Consider the following 24128-nt stretch of genomic DNA (forward strand, 5'->3'; position numbering starts at 1 on the left):
GCACACACTCCTCCTGCACATGCGCAGAACGGTCATGTGACCAGTGCACGGAATCTATTCTTATTCTTCATCCGCACTTTCTGTAATTATATGCGTTTCTTCGTTTTTAATAATAAAATGTATAAGATAATAATAATGAATAAATAAGAAATCATTAATACTAATCATTATTAATATCATCATCATATTTGATCAGCATTCGGTGTGTACGTTGATAGTAACATGGAATTTATAGATAGTGTGTTACGTGCAAAATTTAGGCAGGATTTTGTTTGCATAAGAATGAACTAAAAACACTGAAAGAACGGACACAAAAGTCCTGTTTTGGGACCATTTTTTTATTTTTTATGCAAAACAATGGTTCCGACTGTTTCTACTGTTTATACTGTTCATTTTAATTTGTTATTATTATTCATACCAAAGACAATTTTCGTTGTCTGTATTTTGGCAAATAATGAAGAAGAAGTCAAGATCTCAGAATTTTTGAAACTGTAACATACCAATTTTTGAGGCGGCGCTGCGCAGACCGATCGGTCACTGACATCAAACGTACCGCGAGAGCTATCTTCGAAAGCATGACCCACTCTGCTGTTTAATAATCGCTCTCGCGGTACTTTGAATGTCTGTTCAGCTGCGCGCTTTCAGGTCGACAAAACACGCATCAGCGGCGTACGCTTGTCACGTGGTGCAGGGTTTAGTTTTCCCTTAGCGATATTCGGGGAGAATCAGTCAAAATCCATTAATAATTAATAAACAACGAACTATGTCTTTCATATACTATATTATATTATAAAAAGAAAAACAGATAGGTAGATACATTGGCAAAACAGCATTAGAAAAGCTAGTGTGTTTTATTTTAAGAAAGCAGTGAGATGAATCTGTCTACAAAGGGACATTAATTATATATTAATATTATTATTATTGAAATGAAATTAGAATAGAGAGTGCTAGAGTTAGAGGGTCAAAAAAAGATGGCAAGAGATGTGTGTTTTGTCTAGCCGAGATCTTAGAAAGATAATTTTTAAATTTAATGAATTGAATGTATTATTATTTAAATTAGAACATTGCTTATTTTTTTCCGATTTACATTTAAGGTAAGTAATGTTAGTTAAAAAAAAAAACATACACAAGCAAATCATAATCATTCAATAGGGATTAGGGGGGGGTGGAATAAGTGCCGCTCTGCATGTTTCTGCTGAATAGAAGGCTTGTGGAGTCAAAGTGCATGATGTAAATACTCCGCTGATTGAGCCTGTTTCTTGTGTGGAAAGTGCCGTCTGGCGAATGTTCCGCTCGAGTGATGAATGAGCCAACGCGAATGCCTGCTGGGGCCACCTTTACGCATCAGCGTGTTATGCTGTGAGTCTCTTTGATTATACACCCATTAAAACCTCACATTTTCACGTCTGACAAGGATCCCTCAGATAATACAACTAGACAACAGTAGATAGACTTTTAGCGATTTCACTACCTTAAATTAAGCGATGCGGTTTTTTTGATGGGCTGGCTGTGTAGTTTAATGTGGCAAAGATTAGCTCTGGCGGTTGCTCCGAGTCTGTCAAATTCAAAAGTTATGATCTTAGTTTTCCCTTTCCAAGTCTATATTTAGAGGCTGGGGGCTCACAAAAACAAAATCAAACTTTTCCTTATCTTCTCTGATGATCGGGTTTTAGCAAGATGATAGGCTGGGCTTCAATGTGGTGGTACAACGCCTCCCTATTTTGACAGCTCTGTAGTATCTGTCTTTGTGTGTTGGGACACATGTTGATACTGCCTCCACTAGTGGTACGCGAGCAAAGGTGGTGATGTTGGATGCGTGGATGGTACTCATGAGCTGGTAAAAGACCAGAGACAGTGTTAAGTGGGGCACTGAATTAACCATACCGAAATCTCTCCCGAAGGTATTGCATAGTATTTACAAGGAATGGATGAGGCCGTTAGCTAGTAAAAAACCACAGTACAAACCTAAACCATGCTGCTCAATCATCAGAAATTTAGCCTTAGTTGTTCGTTAATATTGACCCTTCAAATAGCTTTAAGGTGATGCGTCTGATCTAGTCTGTATCCGCAGTAGACGTGAATAGTGGTTAAACACTTTGAACACTTTGAGTGTATGATATGCTCTGTTTCAGAACAGTAATTGATATCCCCTATATTAACGCGCTTGTTTGCATGTCTGAGTCGAATTGGAGCATACACACATTTGAAGTGTTTAAAGCGGTCTTTCTATGAGGCTCCCCGCCGCAACAGAAGTCATTTTTAAATCGTGACGGAATTTGAGTTTAGTATCCAGCGTGTTTGTAAAATCGGTGATGATTTTTTACAAATGAATTAATATAAGTGTGGGTTGTTGAATTGCAACGGCTGGATGATAACACGGAGGCAACTGGTCATTGAGACAATTTACCGTCAGGCACGAGCACACCAGGTTAGACACCCAGGGCCATACTACGATCGCGATGTCTAACGTAGCCAGAAAGGAAATTTGTTAACCCTTCTAACAATGGGAAACGCAAACGTGACGCAAGCAACATTGCTCGCAAAAAGTTTCCGTCGTGTTATCATCCAGCCCGTAATACAGTGTCTGTTGAAATACAGTACAATAAATGCTTACTTAGTATACATTGCACACAGAAGCTCAACCTCATTGAATCTTATCCGTGTAATGTGATGTCTAAACTGACTGCTGAATAATTCTTTTAGGGCTGGTGGTAATCATAGAGAGATTGGAATACTGTAATTTAATAATTTCCCCAAGTCATTTCAAATGCCTTGTCGAAGTCTGTTAGAAACTCATTTGTGCCAGAACAGCTTCGGTTGGTACAGCGAAACACCATTATGTTTACATGTATGTTATAAAATTGTTTAAGAGTTCATGTGTGGATCTGTATGTTTTGTAGCAGGAATTGCATTTCTAGCAGTTCCAACTGTTGCGTATATGACTTTGGTACGTTTGGGGTGACCATCATTCCCACTTTTCTCTGGCCTGAAATTTGCCACCTCTGCCTGTGCCACTGAGCTGCGTGTTTGAGGAGATGAGAAATCTCCTTCTAGAGACTTCCACCACATCCTGGCCACTGTAAGGGTAAACAGACCAAAGTATTGTGAGCCAGGGAGAGGGCTATAAGATGATCACGTGACTGAGGGTGTTTGATGCCCTCGGATGACATGAGTTTGCTGAATTCATCTTTGTGCTGTCTTTGTCACTAATGCGAGGAAGTCCACAGCCCAGTGGGTGGGGGATGTTCGCCATTTGTTGTACCCGGCTATGTTTGACCCCCGAACCACGAGAACGTGCTGCGGGAGTCATGTGAGTAAACAACCATGTGTCCTTCCTTGTGCGTAAGCGCTCTGCTCTGTGGTATAGTTCACCATGCTGAATTTTCTAAATGCTAAAGATGAGGCTTTCACCACAGGAGGTTTAGTTCTTAGCATATGTACAATAGATTATTTTTTGTTTGTGTCATGTAAGATGCTGTGAGGTGTATCTGTGTTTATGTGAGGGTATCTGGGTAGATGCCTGCTCAGGTCTCTTCATTTTTATTTTTAACTCAGCGCTTCAGCTCTGGTTACGGTGTTAGCTTGATGTTTTCCGACTGCCACAGCCATACTTTTTCCACAGATATAGATCCCTCATCATAGCAGGCATCAACTAAACACAATACGTTTTTTGTTTTTATCCTGATTTAAAGTCATGTCAAAATCATTTCGGCAAGATGAACTCACAGAGTCGCAAAATTAATACTGTTATTATAATCAGTAGGAAATGCTGGTTTATTTCTGAGTTGGGGGCTTTAAGAATTATGACGAATACCAATTCTGCCATCATTTTTGCTGTATCCAAATCCAAATCGGCACAAGTGTGTAAATAAGAAACATCAACAGAGTGTCTTAGGGGGGGGGGGGGGGGGAAAAAAAAAAAAAAAAGTAAATAAGAAACATCAACAGAGTGTCTTAAAAAAAAAAACACACAAACATTTTGTATGCAGAACTACTTCCTTCCAGAACGGATTCAAATCTCAGTCTGACAGTTTAACAGCTGAGCCCAAGCCTCCGTGCATGAAAAAATGTAGAAATGTTTGGACACAAACTGTGGGGCACCATTGTGCAATCATGCAAGCATCACAACAAAAAAAAGAACCTCAAGTCTGATCTAGGTAAATGTGTGCAAATGTTTAGGACCCGATTCCTATATTTTGCCTGGGACCACCGATTCACTAAATTCACCCCTGATCACTATTATTATTTATATGAAATATTATTTTATTGAATAATTACTATTTAATAAGCAACAACAGCCCATCATAAAAAGTTGCTAAGCAATTCAGTCGAAAGTACAAAGGCAGCAGCCTCTATTATACAGCATTGAAGGTTACACAAAATATAACGTTATGATATTTTGCCCTTCAGCCAACCTGTTAGATCAACCCAAAAATGAATTATATCCCATGTTTAACCACTATAGAGTCATCATAGCAGGCGGCAAATTCCAGAAGAACTGGTTGAGGTGAGCTCTGCTCTCGGCGGGCTGACGCCCTGGAGCTCACAACTCCGAAAACGTCAAAGCAAATTTTCAAATATGCGTTTATCTTTATTACAAAAACCACATATTGGAAGTCTAAACCACTACAGATCTTCTCGCCTAAAAAAAAAAAAAAAAAACTTAAAAAAAAAAACCCTCCGACACCTTGACACATTCCGTGTCACAAAACAGTTTTTATTTATAAAATTGTTGTGGTTTTAAACCGTGGCGGATTTAGGTATGGGGGGCATGGTGTAACCGTCTAGGGCGGCATCTTGCCGGGGGTGGCATGTGGCGCCCGCCACAAGAAGGAAAAAAAAAAATAAAATGGCATGAAAAAAAAAAATGATATAAAATATTAAAATAAAATATTTTTAATACTACTGAACTTGTATTTGATGTGATCATAATAAAATTAAAACAATGTAAGTTACGCTTTAAATCCCACTGTTATGCTATTACAGGTTATTACACATTCAGTTATTTAAATATTTTTTTTAGTAGTTTTAGGTTATTTTTCTGTTAACAATAACAACACTGGACAGTTTCATATTTCTTTCTCCTTTTTTCATTTCCTGACAAAGACAGAAAGCTTTTTAGTGATAATGCAACAAAATAAAGAGCAAATGATGTTTGTAATTGATGCTCTGTGTGTCTGTTATTATTTTGTTCTGCCGTTCATGTGCACTCTACTCTTAACATCATTCTGATTTGAACTTGAAATGTTGAATGAGTACATTGTGATTACTGGAAACATTTGCAAATATTTTGGGTACTGTTGTTGAAGAATAGCATCATCAGTTACAATTGCACATGCATTGTCTTTTTTCATCTTTAAGTGCAAAAAGCTTTCTAAAAGAGAAAAAGAAATATAAAATCTTCACGTCCATTTTGACGTTAATCAGCAGAATCTCGCTACATTACCTGTGTGTGCTGTACATGCATTCAGCTAATGAGTCATGAGATGAGTCTGCTAGGAGGCTGTTACTATTTGCTCTCATTATCAGCCTCTGTAAATCCTCTGCTCATTCAAATGTACACTTACAAGTTCACCAGTGTCTGGTTTTAAAACAACATACTGTTAATTCTTTTTTTTTTTTCTTTTTTTATTGTACATGTAGTTTCCATATTAATTGAAATACTAATTATAACATTTTTACTTCTAAAAAATGTTTGTCTCATACCGAAGGGCTACTTAGACTGGAAAAAATAATGAGCATTTTTTTTTTAAAGAGTTTTTAAAGAAGTTTCTTATGCTCACCAAAACTGCATTTATTTGATCAAAATACAGTAAAAGCGTTATTGAAGCATTAGTGAAGCATTGTTACAACTTAAAATAACGACTTCTATTTATTAGTTTCTGTAATGAAAAAGCTGAATTTTCAGCAGTCATTACTCCAGTCTTCAGTTCACATAATCCTACAAAATCATTCTAATATGCTGATTTGGTGCTCAAGAAACATTTCTAATTGTTATCAATGTTTAAAACAGTTGTGTCCTTAAATATTTTTGTGTAAACCATGATACATTTTTTTTCAGCATTCTTTAATGAATGCAAAGTTCAGTAGAACAGAATTTATTTTCAGATACAATACTTTTGTAATTGTGTGAAAGTTTTTACTGTCACTTTTGATTATTTTAATGTGTCTTTGCAGAATAAAAATTTTACTGACCCCAAACTGTTGAACGGTAGTTTAATTTTTTTTTTTTTTTTTAAGTCAACAACCACTAAACAGCTTCTTCTTTTCTTTTCTTTTTTTTACCCAGCTTGTTGTTTATCTAACCAATAGCACCCTCAAAATTATTTATTGGGTTCTTCTGTTGATCTGTTTCTGTGCCATAGAAAATGTATTTTATGCACAAGTTTTAAGTGATTGAACCTTTATTGACAGTGACATGAAGAACGCTGTCATTGGAAACAACAGACAGAAGGCCAACCTGATTGTGCTGGGAGCCCGTGCCAAGGTATGTCCCAACCACTTTAACCCTTTTTTTCCACCAATATAAACTGCAATAAGTATTGACACAGGAAGTAAGGTTGAAAATCATAGCTAATCTATCCAGTTGTCGGGGCTGGGCCAATATAGCTGGAAAATGACAGGGAAGTCCAAAAGTCTGAGATTATATAAAAAAAAAAAAAAAATCCGGGATTCACAAGTCATATTTTAAACCTGGAAATAAACAGACACTCTCTTACCTTAAAGTAAAAAATCATTTTTCTCTGTTCTCTGTTTTCAACGTGCTAATCACTGCTGATGAGGATGTACTTGTGTGTGTGTGGGTGTGTGTGTTTGTGTGTGTGTGAGGTAGACTTCTGTATCTTCTCCAGCATAGCTCTTCTAGTCTGGAGCTGAGACTGAATGTGCGGTCGTGTTAGGAAGTCTGGCAATGGGCACAGAGAACAACATCAAGTCCCTGGTGGACTGTCACATCATCCCAGCCCTGGCTCCAAGGGCTCTCTGCTTCTGTTGATTCTAAGACTATCCTTTGATACTACTGTTTTAACTATCAAATAAATGCAGCCTGTGTGATGAGCATACATTTTTTTCAAAAACAGTAAGATATATTCATGATTCCAATCTTTTGAGCAGTGTGTTTTGTGTTTCTTGCAGGTCTCTTGTGGTTCTGATCTGATTTTCATCGCGGGCATGTCTGCGCTGTTTAAGAACTGTCTTCATCAGTCCAGTCACTCCAGTGCAGCTGCTCTACACAGTAAGACAAAGACAACTTGCACATTCTGAAATGACGTATGCACATGCATAAACAGAAGTATGATCAACATGATTTTTTCAATTTGCACCACGGGGGGGGACCCCACTGTTATCCCTCACCTCAGGTTCCCTGTTGAGTCGGTCACAGCACACACAGGAATACATCACGCAAATCTTCGCCCACTGCTGCAAGGGTAAGTAACACACATCTTTTTGTATCACAGTGTATATGTGTTTTTTTTTAGTTTTATGGGGATGTTTTTACATCTATATTTTGTTTTTATTTTTCACAAACAAGGTTTATTCCAAGCCTTATTAGGGATTAGACCACATGCACCTGTAGCCACGCGGCAACTTAAAAATGGTTTGGAGTATAACAGTTTAGCGTTCTTGGCAAAGTATCTATTCTTTTTGTCTCTATTGAAAAATGCTTGAATAATATGTGTGTCTAGACTCCAGAACATCAACGGTGTTGTTCAAACCAACGGTGCCATCCAGAACATCGCTCCTCTGCTCATCTCTCCCTCCTTTAAGGTACACAAAGGAACTGAGTGGCTTTTCCATTTATTTATTGTATTTTTTTTTTTTTTATGCATGTCAGTGTATTCTGAGTAATTATGTTCTGTGACTCTCTCCATAGGTACGGATGCAGGCATTGAAGTGTTTCTCAGTTTTGGCCTATGAGAACGCTCAGGTCTCTATGACACTGGTGAATGGTGAGCACGACCCTCATCCTCCATCAACCATCATTTGATCACCACTTATTTTGTCCTCCTGGCACACGTTCATCAGAGATGATCTTTGACTTGTCTTTTGTGTTGCAGTTTTTCATTATCTTTGGTAATATCTGAAACGCTGTTCAGTGAAATAAAAGAATAGTGCACAACAGTAGGTTTCTGGAAGTAAAACATTACATTCAGAACAAAAATATTAAGCAGCAAAACAGTGTTCAACATTGATAATAATAAGTGTTTCTTCAGCACCAAATCAGCATATTAGAATGATTTAAATGATCATATGACACTGGAGTAATGGCTGCTGAAAATTCAGCTTTTGCCATCACAGGAATAAATTTACATTTCAAAAATGTATTAGAATAGAAAACAGTTGTTTTAAATTGTAACAGTATTTCCCAATATGTTTACTGTATTTTGAGCAAATAAATGCAGCCTTTGAGGCATTAGAGACTTAAAACCTTTGCACAAATCCTACTGACGCCAAACATTTTGATTTGATTAGTTTATGGTGTAGTGTTAGAGCCTTAAAATTTTAGCAGAGTTTTCTCATAGCAAATGACATAAAGTCTGATTCATCATTTTTGTAATGTTCCTTTTTGTCTTTGAATCAGATGTTGTGATTATGGTAAGAGCTGGTGGTTTGGTTCAAAGAACTTAAAAACATTTATTTAGGTTTTCGGTAGGTCTATGGAGACAATGTAATAAAATAATGCTTAAGCCTGCTGAATCTAATCACTATTTTGTTTATGATGTATGTGTTTCTCAGTGCTTGTAGATGGTGAGCAGCTCTCTCAGGGTTTTGTTAGAATGATGAATGCAAAGGGGACAAACCCATCGAAATGCAGCTTACAGCCGCCAAATGGTGAGCAAATCTCATCTTGCAGGGTTATTTTGTGAAAATGCATGGTTAATCTGGCCTTAGCTTTTACAAACCTGCATTCTTTTTCCTCTCAGTTTAACATACATGTGTCGAGCAGGAGCCATCAGGACAGACGACAACGGTAGTGTACTAAAGGGTACCTGCAAAAAACATCTACATATATGTGATGAATGCAAAAGTGTCACCATTGAAAGTGGGCATAGGAACTAGTTCTGTGTGTGTGGACAGACTTTACCATGCCTGGTGCGGATGGTGCAGTAAAGAGCGGTTACTGGAGGAGAGGGTGGAGGGGGCTGAGACGCTAGCCTACCTGATGGAGCCGGATATAGAACTACAACGGATTGCAAGTGTCACCGATCACCTCGTGTCTATGTTAGCTGACTACTTTAAATACCCGAGCTCTGTCAGCGCCATCACTGATATTAAGAGGGTAACTCACGTTCGCATGCATTTAATTAGCTTTCTAAATTTGGACATACCAGAGACTTCTGTTGTTTTTGTATAAAGCTAAGTATTTAGATTTCAATAGTAGGTGTAACCAGGTACCTTTTGCTTTTCTGATATAATGTACACTCAGTTTATCTGATCATTTATCTTCCTGTAGTTGGACCATGACTTGAAACATGCGCATGAGCTGCGGCAAGCAGCCTTTAAACTCTATGCCTCGCGGGCTCCAATGACGAGGACATCAGGAAAAAAGGTGATTATATTATATTGCAAGTGCTCTCTGTTTAAAAAAAAACAAAAGTCAAAAGCGTGACTGGAATGTTCACTGCATTGATACCTACTACAGATTACAGAGACGGAAAACATGATGGACAGGATTGTTAGTGGCCTATCAGAATCTAGTATCAAAGTACGGTTAGCAGCAGTCAGGTATGATACACCTTTTCTCTTAATTGACTGGCAAAAAAATGAAGAGAATTAAAACTGCCATGTACACTACCATGCAAAAGTTTGGGGTCAGTAAGATTTTTTTCAGTACTTTTATTCAGCAATGATGTATTAAATTGATCTAAAGTGACAAAGACATTTCTAATGAAGCCTTGTTTAGCATAAGAGACTTCTTTCAAAAACATTTTTAAAAATCTTACAGACTTCAAACTTTTGAATACTTTTGTAAATGTGAAATGTGTTTGTTGAAAATGCACAACAATTGGATTTTGAAAGAACTGAGAGAATGAAAGGTTTTGGTTTGCTCTTTAATTTCAATTTATTTCTTTCAAATTTCCTCTAGATGTCTGCACAGTTTATCACGGTCTGTACAACAGCTAAGGACAAGTTTCCATGATCATGCAGTATGGAAGCCACTAATGAAGGGTATGATATGCAGATGATGTTGAGTTAAATCTGAACGCTAATCAAACCCTAACTGAATGCACATTTTTTTTTTTGTGGGTAGTTGTTGCAGACAACGCACCAGATGAGGTCCTGGTCATGGCCTCTTCAACACTATGCAACCTCCTGCTGGAGTTTTCACCCAGCAAAGAGGTAAAGTTCACACACTTTGTTGCTTTATTAGCATTATACAGCCAGGATTTTACATTTCTTTCAGTTGTTCAGTAAAAGTAATATTATTATAATTATTATTGAACTACGTCAAACTGAAAACTTTCAAACTTAAAGCTTTTAAAACTAATACGGTCAGGCAATATAGTAATATTATTAACAGAAGACAGAAGAATAAGATTTTTCTTTAAAAAAAAAAATATCAGGGATATTTCCAGTGCCACTGGGCTTTAAAAAGTGACTGTTGATGTGTGTGTTCACAGCCTATCTTAGAGTCTGGGGTCATCGAGTTACTATGCAGCCTCACACAAAGTGACAGTCCAGCTCTAAGGGTCAAACGGCATCTGGGGCTCTCATGGTAAGACCAACAGACTTCGGTCCACAACAGAGTTTCAGTATGAAAACACTCTGTCATCAGAATCTGTAATGTGTGTTTGTGCAGAACATGGCCTTCCAGGCAGATCAGAAGGTGAAGGTGGAGATAGTTCGAGCTCTGGGCACAGAACAGCTTTTTAGACTCCTGTCTGATCCTGATACCAATGTGCTTATGAAAACATTGGGGCTACTTCGAAACCTGCTCTCCACCCGGCCGGTAACACACATTATGTATATATATGTATATTTATTTAACCTCCTGACTACCAAAAGGAAAGAAAAAGAAGTTGAATTATTATATATATTTCATGTCATTACATTTTTTAGAGCATTAGAAAAAAATGGAAAAATAACATTTTTGAAAAGTGATATTTTATTAATATGTTATGCTATGTCCTCTGTATAGGACACCAGGACTTTAAAAAGTCCTGTTTTTAAAATAAAATAACAAGACATGAAAAGGCAAAAACAATTTTTTTTTTTTTTTTTTTAAATCCCCATCCATTTTTATACCCAACTTTTGTAAAAAAAGGATTCTCAACTGTGTTATGAAAGATATAACAGAATGATTGGTTATACCATTTTGCTTTATGCAACGTGTGTAAAATGGCCATAAACAGGTTGTCCCATTATGTACAATGTATCTATACACTGTATATAATTTGCATATTAATTTGTTTTTGGGGCAACGTGTAGTGAAAAAAGAAGTGTAGTAATGGGAGTAATAATTACCAAGATTTTCATAATAATATCTAGTATTTAATAGGAATATTGAAATTAATTTCTTTCCCTATTCATTTGTTGTGTCTCCCAAAATGCCCAGTAAACACACTTTTAGTCCCGGTGTCCTCTACAGTGGACATGAATGAAATCAATGTCCTGTTTCATAACAGAAAGTCATATTTTGGTTTGAAACCCCATAACTTTTTCCTGAGTTTAATGTTGGAAAATTAGTCAGATTTAAATGATCATTACAAAATATTATATTTCCATTAGGGTGTTAAATTTGATCACTAAAGTAATGTCAGCCATTTTTTAAAGACCAAGGAGAGGGAGTGGTCATGGTGAAACATCCAAACATTTGGTATCTGTGAAAAGCCCTGAATGTGCTCTTTACAGGACATGCAGACTTACAGCTGTGACATATAAGGTCTCAGAGAAATCACTAAGAAATAATCTAATAAAAATATTAAAAGAAATAAACTCCATAGCTGGTTGTCAGGATATATATATATATATATATATATATATATATATATAGGGGGCGATATATATATATATACCTGAAATGAAGACAGTTTTTGTTTTATCCAGCTGTATTTACTGTATTTACAACTTATAACATCCAAGTGAGCGATATAACACCAATAAGCAAGAAAACAATAAAAATAAAAAACAGAATCACTGAGTTGGAAAAAGGATCACCCCCCTCCTAAAAATGACTCAGTGAGGTGTAGCTCAGTGGCACACAAAAGCCATCTGATGTTCTGATGTTATAATGTGTTGTTATTTTGTTTTTCTCAGCATGAAAAGAGCATTCCTTGAGCATTTCAGTCCTTGTTAGAGCAACTGAAGCAAACTGTCAACTATGAGTACCCATCAAAAGAGCTCCAGGATAAAGTTGTGGACAGGCACAAGTCAGGAGATGGATACAAAAAAAAAATAAAAGGCTTTATCAATAAAGAGCTGATGAAGAGCTTTTTTGGCTGGAAACGTCACCTGTGGTGAGAACAGGAATAAATATTTTTCTACTTTTGGAGCTGTGGTGTGCCAACTTTGATCTTCCTAAAGGCTTTATCAATGCCTAGAAGCACAGTGAAGTCTATTATTAACAAGTGGAAGGTATTTGATACAACACAGACCCTCCCTGGATCAGGATGTGATTCTAAACTGGATGAAAGAGCCAGAAGGAAACTGGTCAGAGAGGCTACCAAGAGGCTGACAGCAACCCTGAAGCAGTTGCAGGAATTTATGACAAAGAGTGGTCATTGTGTGCATGTGACAACAATATCACAAATTCTCCACAAATGTGGCTTGTATGGGAGGACTGCAAGAAAATAGTCACCCTACAAGAAAGACAACATGCAGTCACAACTGAGCTTTGCCAAAACACACCTTAAAGATTCTGAGGCCATGTGGAAAAAGGTGTTATGGTCATATGAGACTAAAATTTAATTATTTTTCTTCAACCTCAAATGTCTGGTGGAAATCCAATACAGCTCACCATCCAAATAACAGCATTCCTCCAGTAAAGCATGGAGGTGGTAATATCCTGTTACGAGGGTGTTTCTCTGCAGCAGGGACTGGAGCACTTGTCAGGATAGAAGGATAGAAAATCTGCTACCCTCTACCAGAAAGATGTCAATGGGAAAAAGGTTTACCTTCCAACATGACAATGACCCAAAGCACACAGAAAACTGAGCACACAGTGGTTAAAGGAGAAAAAGGTGAATGCCATTGCATGTCCTACTCAGAGCCCAGACTTAAACCCCACTGAAATTCTGTGGATTGACTTGAATACTGCAGTACACAAACGCTCACCATTAAATTTAACTGAACTTCAGCAGTTCTGCAAAGAAGACTGGGCAAATATTGCAATGTCTAGATGTGCAAAGTTAGTAGAGACAGAGACATATCCCAACAGACTAAAGAATGTACAGTAATTAAAGCAAAAGGTGGTTCAACAAAATACTGAAACAAGGGTGTGATCCTTTTTCCAACTCAGTGATTCTGTCCTATTTTTATTTTATTTTCTATCTGACATGTTGGTGTTATATCTTGGATGTTTTAAGTTGCACTGAGTAAATACAGGTGGATGAAGCATTCATTCATTTCAGGCTGCAAAGCAACTAAATGAGATTATTTTAAAGGGGGGAGGGGGATTCTTTTCTATACCCACTGTGTGTGTGTGTGTGTGTGTGTGTGTGTGTGTGTATGTGTATGAATATATATATATATATATATATATATATATATATAGATATATATATATTTATATATATATATTAAGGGCTGTCAAATGATTAATCACGATTAATCACATCCAAAATACCAGAGTTTTGTTTAACATAAATATTGTATGTGTACAGGGTATATTTATTATGTATATATAATACACACACATGAATTATATATTTAGAAAATATTTTACATGTATGTACATTTATATATTTATATCTTATATTTTATATTATATATAAAATATTTAATATATAAACATAACAGTATTCTTCTTAAATATATACATGCATGTGTGTGTATTTATAATATACATAATAAATATACACAGTATACACACATATATTATGTAAACAAAACTTTTATTTTGGATGTGATTAATCATGATTAATCATTTGACAGCCCTAATATATATATATATAAAATCCCTTCCACTGTCTAACAAGTCAAACTTATGGCATTTCTGTAACACACACACTAATTGTCTTTCCCTGTCTTTGGCAGCATATAGACCAGGTCATGAGCTCACATGGGAAGCAGATAATGCAAGCGGTCACGCTTATCCTGGAGGGAGAACACAGCATAGAGGTCAAAGAGCAGGTGAGCTGCTCAAACACACTAAGATAGCATTGTGCTCACTAGGTCTTACAGAATCAGACTAGTAAGACGTCTCAAGCAGCTCTTATATTCCACAGGCGTTTTGTTAAAAGAATGTTCCCAGTTTAATACAAGTTAATACTTTTTAGAATGTAAAACTGTTCATATCTTAAATGACATAGAAAAAGTCTTTAGCTCTTCTGTCTTATCAGCTTTTTTTTTCTTTCTGACTGTTTTCTTTCTCTTCTGAATCAGGTTTTGAGTGTGATACACTGTGGTGCATTAAACTGTGTGTATTTTTGTGCCATATACATGTTTAATGTTTTTGAAAGAAGTCTCTTATTCCCATCAAGGCTGCAATTATTTGATTAAAAATACAGTAACACCAGTAATAGTGTGTTATAAAATTAAATAAAAAAAAAAACTTAAATTGTTTTCTATATTTCCTATGTAAAATTGATCTTAAATTGTTTTCTATATTAAGTTTATATATATATATATATATATATATATATAATATATATATATATATATATATATATATATATATATATATATATATATATGAGAAACATCTTTATTTTCCTTTAAACATGCAGATAACTGCTATGGAACCCGGAACATTTGTTTAGGAGAATTGATTTTAATAGTTTCCAGAGCTGATGTTTAACCATGCTTTGTCATCTTTTGCAGACATTGTGCATATTGGCCAACATTGCTGATGGAAACACTGCCAAGGAACTCATTATGACCAATGACGACATGCTCCAAAAAATTAAATATTACATGGTCAGTGCATTGTCATTAGCTCATCTGATTTCTCAGTTGTGAGCTTTTTTCAATACATTTTTGTTGTTGTTGTTGTCTGTACAATAGTGTCCTTGTGCTGCTGCTTGTTTCCACCTTATCACTGTCCCTTGCTCTTGCCCCTTGTCTTTTCTCTGCCGGATAGTTATTTTGCTTTTGTGTAATTTCTTCTGTTTTCTATGTTTCAGGGTCACTCCAATGTGAAGCTGCAGCTGGCTGCCACCTTCTGCATCTCTAACCTCATCTGGAATGAGGAGGACGGTGAGGAGCTCAGGACACGTGGGTCCTGTGGAGGTGTAGTGGGACAGTTTAACTGTTGTGCTCTCAGTTTCTCCAAACATGCACAAAAGCATTTACAGTAAAAGCCGACAAATTATTATTAAAATATTAATCATGAATCGTTTGTTTTATTATTATTTTATATAATATATATATTTAAAATGTCTATTTAGTTTAAGTTTTCAGTTTGAATTAAGGCATTCAATGTCCTAAAGAGAGAATACACAATGAAATCCTAACAAAAAAAATTATTTGTTAAATTTAATGGTGCTATTAAATAAATGGCAAGGGAAAAAATATTTATGAAATCTTAATTTTGTCCTAAATATTTAATTTGGATGCTCTTTTTATTTATTTATTATTAATCCTCTAAACAGTTTGTTCAGGCATACAATGCTGTTTCAGAAAATAACAACAGTGCGGCATTGGAAATACATTTTGTGAAGATTTTCTTAGTGTTGTTTATTTGTATCTAATAGTAAGACCAGTCCTCGAGTTAAATAGGACTCGTTGTACATTGTCAAGAATATAAGTTTGTGTTATTTTTTCGCTTCTTCCAGGCTCACAAGAGAGACAAGACAAGCTAAGGGACATGGGCTTTGTTGATATCTTACACAAACTCACCCAGGCATCAGATCCCAACCTCTGTGACAGGTGATCGACAGACTGGCATTGATCTGTTGGTACAGTAGTTGTTTCATCTTTGTTTGCTGTCATAGTAATGATTTAACCGTTCACATCTCCCTCTTTCTCTCAGGGCAAAAACGGCAATGCAGCAGTATCTGGCATGACCTTGAAGGAAGGCGGGATACAGCCTCACTAACAAACTCTAGGAGGATCACATCTCCTGTGTTTTCGTTTTAGATTCGAGTTTCATTTTGCTCTTCCGTTTTTGTTTTGTTGCACAAGACACCTTTTGTTGTGGAGACCCTGAACAGCTTCGGAAATCAGAGACAAGGTTGCCAGGGGGCCACAGCACCATATGGGCTTTTAGCTACGTTGGCTTAATACGTTTTCTGCTGAACTCTTGGAACTATTGGTTTTTTTTTGTTTGTTTGTTTGTTTGTTTTTGGGACTTAATATGAAGGAGAAAAAAAGTTCCTTAACGTGTGTTGCAGCGCCACCTGGTGGATTGAGGCTTTGATGCTTTGGACTCCCTTTGGAGAAAGCTGACTGAACTCTCAGTGCTACGCTTCTAGGAGCTTAGACTCCTTGTTTTGGTTTGCTGATTTATTATTGATATTATTATAACTATTATTATTTTAATTGGGACTTTGACACAAGGTTAGAAAAAGACTGCTTGTTTTTGTTCTTTTTTTGTGGATACATACCTCGTAAATATATAGAAATATAAATATATAAATATATTTTTTGGACTTTTAATTTCCCTTTCAGGTTGTTTTTCTCCTTTGTATTTTCCTCTCTGTAATATAGGCTGATGTGGGTTTATCTGGAGAGGCAGCATGTTGGGTCATATACAAAGACATTTCCTAGAAACCATCCAACCCCAAGCAGAAGGTGAAAGTTTGTTTGCTCTTTACACAGGTTCTTTGTTTTCTCATTTTCACTCCCTTTATCTTTACATGAATCCGTCTCCTCATAACTCCTACTTTTTGAAGCTCTATAGTGAATGTTTCCACTCAAATATATGCAGGCCTCTGCCATGGAGCAGTCTACTGCTTTGTGTCTTTTTTTTTTTTCTGGAAGGGCTTTTCAGCACAAAAGAGCTTGGAGATGAGGCACATGCTTCAGATATGTCATGCCTTGGTACTCATTTAGGAAAAACAGGTTTGAATCCTGCATGTGACCCTTTTTTCCCAAAATAATATATTTTTTCGGGAAGGGCTTTTTAGCACAAAAGAGTTTGGAGATGAGGCACATGCTTCAGAAATGTCATGCCTTGGTACTCATGTAGGAAAAACAGGTTTGAATCCTGCCTGACCCTTTTTTCCCAAAATAATATATCTTCTACTTTTGCTACCAAAAAGCTACCAAAAAAAAAAAAAAAAAAAGTTGCAGAAAAAAACAAAATATTCTGAATAAGTGTACCAGTTCTCACATGCTTCAGACATGTTGTGCCTTGGTGCTCATATAGGGAAAACATTTGAATCAGGAAAAGTACACATCCTGAAAAGTGAAGCCAAAACATTTTGATCACTATCTGGTAGCTGACTGCACTACAGGTCATAAACCCTGCCATCTCCAAGTTAACAAATGGGACGTAAGCTAAACTAAAAATAAAAATCAAATTACACTTAAATGTTTTCCAAAGATGGTTTCCATCATTCTTATAACACTGATGTATGTTCAAGTCTATGTTTCCCTAATAAGTTTGCTTTAATTTGTTATTTGATGCTATTAAAAACAAGGTGTGTTGTCATGACTGGGAGCTTGCAATTGGGTCTTTCGGGTGGGACTTTGATATTGCGGCTCTACCTCACAATCACTACTGCACAGGCTCCAAATAACGTCATTGGCAATACTGGGATGTTCTGGCTTCAATTTTCTGAAGTGGAAATTCGTTGTCGATCTTTTTTTACAGTCTATGGTTTGAATCCAAACAATGTTCTATCTTGTGGCAAAAAAAATTACAAAAATGTAGCAGAAACCCCCAAAAATAAAAAAAGAACAATAAAGTAACAAACTAAAGTGAGTATTTGGTTGTTTTGAAATAACTGTTATTTCAAATCAACCAAATATAATTTGTATTTTGTGAATTCTTTGGATAAAGTAGTTTTGAAAGGAACACAGAAGTCTTTATTCTTATAAAACATCACCTTTTGTTTTATTATCTTGGTGAGTGTCTCTCATAAAGCTCATTACAGTTAATAAAATACATCTGGACCCCTGTTTGCCTTGGGTCTGCAGCCCAACCCCTCCCCCCATATATGCAGGCACATTCCTCATGCAAATTAAATGGACATGCAGGAAACCCCAAAGTCCATCAAAGTTCCTACTATCCATATTCATACCCCCTGACCTAGGTAAAGAAAATAGAAACCAAAGTATTCTATTGTGTTATAAACAACGTGCCCCTTCCCTATTCAAGCAAGTACACGTTGCTTGTGTCCTCACGTGCCATGCGTCCTCAGCAAACTAATAAAACGAGATGATATCAGTATGGTTCCAAGAGATGTGCCAAATTATAAGGCAGCTAGAGAAAAGAGGTGACACTGGCTGCTCAGTTTTAGCCAGTCTCTTGCTGGTCCTCAGATATCAGAGATGCTGAGGTGATCTTCATTACTGAAATCCACAATCACACGATGGTGAGAAACTAATTCAGTTTGAGGTGTTTCTGACTCCGTGGGCACCAGCTGCAAGAATCATCTGTGAGGTTCCTCATGGGAAACTCTTCTTATCAGGACAGCAGATAAATACATACATAAAATCATTCAAATAAATAGAACAGTGAAATAAAAGTGCAGTCAGTGCTCTCTACTGTGATTTGACCAACAGCTTTTGAAGTATTGTGAACGCTGAAAAATGGGGAGCGCTATAGGATGTTTTGTATATATTTAATGAGAAGGCACGCTGGCAGGATGGCTAAAGCTGTGTATATGTGTTTATTTCAGTTGTAGATATGCTGACTTCTCTGGCTGTTTATTAGGTGTCATGCCAAGCTCTCAGAACCCTGCATGGGTTGCCCAGTATGAGACATGTCGACCCCTTCATAGTCTGACTGCTAAATATGATTACTGTTTCGCATGTTACAATGATAGTAGTTTGACCATTTTGATCCAAGTACGGTATTCTGATAATTGTCTTAAGTATGCCTTTTATGACTTCTTTTAAAGGAGATAGGAGTAACTTGGGCAACAGAACATGACCTATTAGGCTACTATATGCTAGAGTGCTTGGCATACCATGCATGGTGTGTGCAGGGTCAAAAATTAACACTTGCCAATAGCAAATGTGAGTAAACTGGCTTTGGCAAGTAAATGAAACAGCCAGATGGCTGGTAATGCTTTTTAGTGATTTTTAGTGGGTTTTATTTATTTATTTATTTATTTTTAACACTGTTTGAATGATAGTTTTGCCCGCTCTTCAACTTGAACAAATCCATTCTAAGCAATGCAAGTGAACATTTGAACTTTTAACTCAATGGGAAATATAACATCAAAATGTTTGTTTTCATTTATTGTCATAGCTCCGGAAATGTGGTGGCACATTTGTGACATTTAAACCACTGAATTCAAACCAGATTATAAAGAAAATCAAGATGAGTTTTGTTTTGTGACTGGTGGCCTAACTGTGATACTGTGAGCGAAAAAATGTCCTGCGCTAGTTGCTGCAACTATACAAGGGACAAAGTGCTAAATAAATCATTTGTGATTGGGAATATATATATATATATATATATATACACACACACACACACACACACACACACACACACACACACACACACACACACACACACACACAATAGAGATCAAAATTAGAGAACAACCTACAATTTCCTAAATTTCAAGGTCACCCCTTAGCCCTATTTGAAGTCATTCTAACAGGAGTAGAAGTGCAGTTTTTTTAAGCATATTTCATAAATTAATTGTATCGTGAGGCACAGTATAAAAACTTAAATGATATATTTGAAAAAGAATTCTGATCAAAATTAGACAACACTTACAGCCACTGCACGAGAAGTTTGTCGTTCCAAATCTGTACTTTCTCGAATATTGCATCTTTACAATGACATTAATTGATTCAAGTCCCCCAAAAAGGCTGGTTGTCCATGCAAGACAAATGGACTAGAAGACAGGATAATGCGGAGACTCTCAATGGGGAATCGGTTCAACACTGCAGCTGGAATTGCTCGGCAGTGCTGAACAGGGTATGGATCTGACTAAGCACGTTTAAGAGAAGTCTGAAAGAGCAATCTGCAGTGACCAAGCCTCTCATCAGCAGAAAGAATCAAAAGGCTAGACTAACCTTTACTGAGGAGCATGTTGTCAAACATATTAGTGGAACAGTGGTATGCCCACAGCTAATATTCCTTCAAATGTTGAGCAATGAAGATTAACTGTATTTCAGAAAAGAACGACTATTTGTAGATTGTTCTCTGATTTTGATCTCCACTATCTATCTATCTGGACTCTGGTTGTGTATATATGGGTGGGTGGGTGTGTGTGTGCGCGCGTCAGTGAAGTGTTACACCTTCAGCTTATTATCTGATCATTTTCCAGAAGTGGAGGACAGGCATTTCCTAAGGTCTACATTCTGACTGAATATGCAACTCATGATTCTGGTTAGTGAATGTGTTAAGTGACCTGGGAAGTCTAGATGAAAAAAAAAAAAAAAAGTATTATGGATAATGTGTTGTGACAGCTTATTCATTTATCAATTCTAGAAATTCAAATATGAACTTGATTTACAAAGTGGGTAATTTGTAATGTAAAAACATAGTTTTGGTAATACAGAGATAAGAAACACCACCTGACAATTCCTGTATTCTGTGCGTGATTAGTGCAAAGCCATGCAAGTTAATCAGTGCACTTTCACTTGTTCTATTAAACTCCCATAGCAAGGTATGACCACTGCAGGATCTTGCAGTTCTGGTCACCATGCTTTGTTGATTATGATGCCTGTGAAGAACCTAGAATGCCTTTAGAAGAGAAACTTCATGAAGTAGTGCTCAGAAGAGAGTGACTGACTGGTGTCAGGTACTGAGGTGCTCCCAAGTGGTGAATGCCACTGTGGCTCTGTTCCAAATCATAGAAAGCTGCCTTACTGTAAGCTGTCTTCATAGGCAGCTACAATCTAAAGTAGCATTCTATCCAAAAAGGAACCTCATAAATGACTGAATCAAAACCATTTTCATTGGTATCAACTGTCGTTGCTGAAAAACAGCTTGTCTCTCAACCTGACCAGCTGACAAGTTCCCAAACCCAGTCTAAAAGCCATCAAAACACATTAGTCTAACTAACAGCACAAGATAGTTGTTCACAGTTGATTCCAATAGAGTCTGACACACAATATTAGACTGAACATTTTAATTCTTAATTAGGAACTGTTCCTATCAATGCTTCTCTTTGTTGACAATTTCTGTCAGCACTAGCAGCATGCTAAAATGAGACTCTATTTGGAGACTACTGTGAATAAATGTAAAATCCTGTTGGTATTACCGTAATTACAAGATTTCGACTTGTAAAAAATGATGTAGATGAAGATGTCTTATCTGTGATACACACATACAATAGAGACACACATTTTAGCCACATGCTCATATGCTTTAAGACAGCATTATTTTAGCGGTTTACCATTTGAAAAAGGTGTCAGTACCATGCCTATGATACCTAAAAATGCTGTCTGTAAAAGTAGGTAGCTCACTAGGGTTTAGAACAGAGCCACAAGCTTTCCAATTACAAAAGTATTGTCCTGAAGGAACAGCAATCAGTTTTGTCTGTCATTCAGATTGTAGGTGTGTTGGGGTGACTGCAGTCACAGCCCAGTTCACCACTCCCCTATTTGCTAAGTCAGCTAATCGTAGTATTCATCATTCAGTCTCTCACAGTGGCGGTCCCTCTTCATCTATGAAGCTGATATGCTCTGTGGAAGGCCTTCCTCCTGCTACCCATTCTTGCATCTCAAACTCTAACTGAGGAGGTCCCGGACTGGGGTTCTGCGGGGAATGTAAAGTGACAAAAGAGGCCTGGGTTTCTGGCAGTGAGTCCAGGAAGCAGGGCAAGGGTGGGGAGGTGTGCGGACAAGAAGGAGGGGTGCACGATCGTGGCTGGACCTGAGGGGCGGTGTCAGTGGAAGAAGGGGAAGAGGGAAACGGACTGATCCCCAGCCTGTGGTCACCAGGGGAGTTACTGATCGAGGGTGGTGCAGAACAATGAGAGGGTGGTGGAGGTGGAGTGTCCTGTGTGGGGGGTCGAGGTAGCAAACCTCTGCTGTGACTGGCAGGTCGGTGAGGACCCTGGCAGGGAGAGCAGGAAGTAGATTGGGAGCGGAAAGAAGGGAGTGAGAAGGAAAAGGTTAGAGATGGGGATAGGGGGTGGCTGGCTTGCGGTGGCTGGGCCGGAGCTGCCTGGGTGCCTTCCCCCTCCGTTTGGGCTGTCACTGGAGAAAGAAGGACTGGCAAGGAAGGTCCCCTCGAACAGCCTGCCTGAACCTGTGTTTGGGGTCTCTGCGGCAGGTTGGTGGGTATGAGACAGCTGGGCAAGACAATGCTCCCAGTGTCTGCGCTGTCCAATAGGGGGCAAGTAGGTCTGAGCGGTGCAGACGATGTGACTGTGGGTGAAGGAGCTGGTGGTGTGGATATTGTTGGACTGCTGCTACTGCTGGGAGACGGAGGCATTGTTGGATTAAGGGCTGTCAGGAGAGGTTGAGATCCAATGACAAGCAAGGGCCGGAGGAGACGTGTCATTTCCTGTAGCTCTTTGCTCAGCTGAGAGACTTGCTGGGATAGACTAGACATCTGTGAATGAAATCAACAGAATGTAAGTTATGGAGCATATAGTTCTGGCTATAAAATCTGACTAGATGTTCTTCATTCAAAGCTATTCACATTAAACAATGTCCCAGGTAACTATTGCCTTATGGCTGTAGTGGCTGCATGTCTCTCGAATCATTCCGCTGTCACAAAATTAAGTCGTTTTAGGACATAAAGAGCTTTTCACTTAGCATGCAGGTCCTGATCAATCTCTCTGGGTTTATTTTGGTAGCTGACTCTATATTATCCTGTACTTACTGAACAAAGATCTGTTTTATGATAGTGCTGTAGTGCAGCCTTTTTACAAAAATCAATAAGCCACTTTTTTAAAATCAATGTAATGCATGGCCTCTAGTGGCTTATTGGTTTTGGTAGAGCCTGATCTACTTTTCAGACATCTTCACAGATTTAAAAGCATTTTATAACTTTGCATGTTGTGCAATGTTGTAGTACTTAGGAGTTTGTCTAAATCCAAGATCGTATTTTCGGTCTTGCTCTTGCCCTGGACTCAGAAGCATCTGGATTTGGTTTTGACCCAGACTCAAGACCTATTCCGGTTCCGAGTACTAAAATTCTATACACAGTGTTGTACTACTTAAGACCGGAATTGGTCTGGAGGTTTGCGTCACACTGACATCAAAAGGGAAAGCATGTTTATATTTATGTTAAATATAATTTGTTTAATTCTGATTTAATGTGTTTGTTTCATTTACCTCCTCACTCAGTTTGGTGATGCTCTGCTTGGTCTCCAGCTGCTCCTGGTTCACTGCACACAGATGCACACAAAACGAGGTAAGTTTATTTTTTTTATAGAGAGTGTTAAGCATATTTTTTAAGCTAATACAGTGAGGGGGGATTGGATGGGTGAAGAAAATACGTTTATTTCCACAGACTGTTCCCTGGCCGTCTGATGCATATTGCACACAAAACTTGTAAGAGCTGCAATCTGTTTGAACAGCTTTAAAGTCACTGTGCATCGGAATTAAAGTTGCATTAGTAAAGATCCTAGGCTGCTATGATGAATCACTGAGAGGAAAAATTAATAAATGGATTTGCTAAGGTTTATAAAGTTCAAGGTCTGTGGCATCAAGTCTTATCCTCAAAGGTACTGAAGTGTTGTGATTGAGACATTTAGTGGGACAAATCTCCCTGAGCAGCAAAATATTCTGTATTGCTTTGAGGTTCATATACAATTTCAGATGTACCACACCTAAATGTCATGTAAAAAAAAAAAAAAAATAGTTGGCAGTTTTACATATTGGTCAGATGGTCCCTTCCTGTCTGAGTGGGCGGTTCTTGGACAGAACAACCTGCAGAA

General features: G+C 37.5%; 1 long non-coding RNA gene and 2 pseudogenes across 1 annotated transcript; 2 read left to right on the forward strand and 1 right to left on the reverse strand.

The window, feature by feature from the left end:
- Nucleotides 1-6418: 6418 nt before the first annotated feature.
- LOC109065416 lies at nucleotides 6419-17049 on the forward strand (annotated as a pseudogene).
- Nucleotides 17050-19371: 2322 nt separating this feature from the next.
- The window catches only part of LOC122146188, a 100424-nt pseudogene continuing 95667 nt past the window's right edge, over nucleotides 19372-24128 (reverse strand).
- On the forward strand, nucleotides 23173-23882 carry LOC122146189. The gene is made up of 2 exons (XR_006160883.1): nucleotides 23173-23602; nucleotides 23702-23882. It is a non-coding gene; the product is annotated as an uncharacterized LOC122146189 (long non-coding RNA).

Source organism: Cyprinus carpio, chromosome A9 (genome assembly GCF_018340385.1).
Source record: "Cyprinus carpio isolate SPL01 chromosome A9, ASM1834038v1, whole genome shotgun sequence".
In the NCBI taxonomy this organism is placed as follows: domain Eukaryota; kingdom Metazoa; phylum Chordata; class Actinopteri; order Cypriniformes; family Cyprinidae; genus Cyprinus; species Cyprinus carpio.